At 40.0% G+C, this 3,149-nt stretch overlaps 1 pseudogene; it reads left to right on the top strand.

The window, feature by feature from the left end:
- The first annotated feature begins 309 nt into the window (after positions 1-309).
- LOC106734377 (peptidyl-prolyl cis-trans isomerase A pseudogene) lies at positions 310-982 on the top strand (annotated as a pseudogene).
- The last annotated feature ends 2,167 nt before the right edge of the window (positions 983-3,149 follow it).

Below are 3,149 nucleotides of genomic sequence, written 5' to 3'. Positions count from 1 at the left end.
CACATGTACATGAATGCCCCAAATCCCACCTGGATGAAGAAATGAAAGAGACGGGAGAAAGGATTATGGTATGACCACACCCCAATGTGGGTGGTTCCTTTTCCCTGTCTCTTTCTTTCTACTTATGTCTCTGACAAGTGCACATGCTTTCTGGCATTTAAAAATAAATAAAAAGTTGTACGAATTTTGTGAGTTTTTTTTTCATTTTTTTTTTTTTTAGAGAAAGAAGGATTTTTGCTATAGAGTGCCTGCACTTGCTGGAAAGACAGAGAGATAAAAAGCAAGAAATTACCCCCTCCCCCCCAGAAGATGGCATTGCCGCAATCCCTTATCCATTCTCCTCCTGGATTCTTGGTCAACCCCACTGTGTTCTTTGACATCACTGTTGACAGCAAGCCCTTGGGCCATGTCTCCTTTGAGCTGTTTGCAGATAAAATTCCAAAGACAGCAGAAAAGTTCCGTGTTTTGAATACTGGAGAGAAAAGACTTGGTTATAAGGGGTCCTGCTTTCACAGAATTATTCCAAGGTTTATGTGCCAGGGTGGTGACTTTACACGCATAATCATATTGGTGGCAAGACCATTTACATGGAGAAATTGATGATGAAAAACTTCGTCTTGAAACATACAGGTCCTGACATCTTGTCCAGGGCAAATGCTGGACCCAACACAAACGGTTCTCAGATTTTCATTTCCACTGCCACGACTGAGTGGTTGGATGGCAAGCATGTGGTCTTTGGCAAGGTAGAAGAGGACATGAATATCTTGGAAGCCATGGAGCGCTTTGGGTCCAAGAATGGCAAGACCAGCAAGAAGACCGCCATTGCTGACTGGGGACTGTGCTAATGAATTTGCCTTGTGTTTTCTCTTAACCACCAGACCTTTCCTTCTGTAGCTCAGGAGGGCACCCTCCACCCCGCCTGCGCACTATGTTCTGTAATCTGTACTCTCGCTGCAGTTCTTCGGGTTCCATATTTCCCTTATTCCCCTCCAAATCTACCTGAATCGCAAAGTTAAGCTTATGATTATAAAATAAAAACCTGAATTGCAAAGTTAAGTTTAGGATTATGAAATAAAAACTATGTAACAGTAAAAAAAAAAAAAAAAAAAAAAACACAGCACAAAAAATTAAACTATGTAAATGTATAATTAGGTAAATTATATTAAAATAGAAGTAATAAACATTTGGAACTCACCATTTCTTAATTAGTTTACTGTTTTACTATTACATCTGTCCTTGAAAGTACAAAGGGACTTCAAAACATTGTGAAAAAAAAAATGGAATTAAAGTAGGTGTTGACTATGGTGGAAAAGTTTTGAGACCTATGCACCACTTTATTTCAGAATACACATTTTCTGTGAACTTTTTGAAGACATTTCATATTTATGTCTATTATATCCAAATGATGGACATTCTACAGAATGATGAGCTACCGCACATGTATTCCACCTTCAAGTTCAGTAAAGCCAGGTTAGTGGTTTGAAGTAAGCCATGATAAGATTACTTATTCGGGAAATGGATAAACAGTACAAATCAGGTTTTATTTTATTTTTTCCCCACAGATTCTTAGTTGCTAAATGCCTACCAGCATGTCCTCTATCATGACGGTCCCACAAGAGTGAAGGTATAATTCCTGACTTACAAACGAGAAAATCCCAGCTACTACAACAAAAGACTGAAGAGTGAAACAGGTTCTCTGGTTCATGGGCTAGGGCTCCTTGCCTGGTACCACACTGCCTCTCCATGCACGCATGAGGAAATGCTGTTCCTCTGTTTATAATGCAGGCAGCCCTGAAAAAAGCAGATTAAATGAAGTCTGTGCATTTGTTGAGAGTCTAAGCTCTGCCTCCTAAATTTCTCTGCCCAGCATAGGCATTGTGTAATTCTAATACCCAATAGGATGAAGGCCACTTGCTATAAATCTTAGGGCACAGGAAAAAGCATGGGAGGGAAGCTTTTTTACAACCACAATTTGCAGACTGTTATAAAGTACTTTAATTGCTACTCGATGTAGGATTTTCCTGCGTGTTTTTCAAGCCTGGTGAAGATGAACAAGAAGCAGGGGGCTGAATCCAGGCACCTGCTGGGGTGGGGGAAGCAGAAGCTCTGATCATTCAGAGAAGGATTTGCAGAGATGTGGACTGAGGACACAGCAGGAGGTCTTCAAAAATAACTCTTAGAGAAGCTTCTTTGATGAGCGGAGGCAATTCAGCAGCTTCTGCACTGTGCATTCGTGCTCATAAATCACCAGGATTTGCAGGCTTTGCAAGACGTCTCCCACTATGCAGTTTGCAGTAAAAATAAATAAATAAATAAAATTTTAAAAAATGTACTTGCTGCAGTAGCATTAAAGATCTACTACCAGTTATTTCACTCAGGTACCTTGCATCTTAAGGGATAATTTCAGTTTTGTTGTTGACAATTGGTTGTACACAAGTTTTAAAAGGCTAAATACTGAATCAATCTAAAAAGAATCTTGGAAAATTATTTTTTTCTAGAGAATATTCCCAGGAAATCTTTGAAGACTATAACATGGTCTTTAAACTTTGGAAATCAAGAGAATCTAAAGTCCATTTGAACTGAGGATGTGCATGGGAACCACCTAGAAAATTTTAGACATCCAGATGCCTATTACTCACTGCTACAGATTTTAACTTCAGTGATCTGGGCATTTGGATTTTTGAAAGCAGACTTATGCATGGCCAAGTTGGAATGCACTATTTAAGGACCTTGCTATTCAAAGTATAGTTGATTCAGGAACCAGGAGTTAGCATAATGGCTATGTTGCTGAACTCCTATGTAGCCGACCGTGGTTCAAGTCCCAGACCCGGTGGCTTAAACTCACGCCAGGCGTGTGTGTGTGCATGCCCAAGATCCCGAGAGGAGAATGGAGGAGAAGGGATTGTGGCGTGGCCATCCCCCCTGGGGGGTGATTTCTTCCTTTCTATCTCTCTGTCTCTCTCTGTCTTTCTGGCAAGCATATGCTCCCTATAGCAAAAATCTCTCTCAAAAAAAAAAAAAGAAAAAAAGAAAAAGAAAGTATAGTTGATTCACAGACCAGTAGCACCAGCACCTGGGAGCTGGTTAAAAATGCAGAATTTCACCCCAGACACCCACACCAATCTGCCTTTTTTTTTTTTTTTTTTTTT

The sequence above is a fragment of the Tupaia chinensis genome, unplaced genomic scaffold (assembly GCF_000334495.1).
Source record: "Tupaia chinensis unplaced genomic scaffold, TupChi_1.0 Scaffold000101_1, whole genome shotgun sequence".
In the NCBI taxonomy this organism is placed as follows: domain Eukaryota; kingdom Metazoa; phylum Chordata; class Mammalia; order Scandentia; family Tupaiidae; genus Tupaia; species Tupaia belangeri.
Note: the sequence above shows the minus strand (reverse complement) of the source record. Positions and strands in the feature narration are given on the sequence as shown.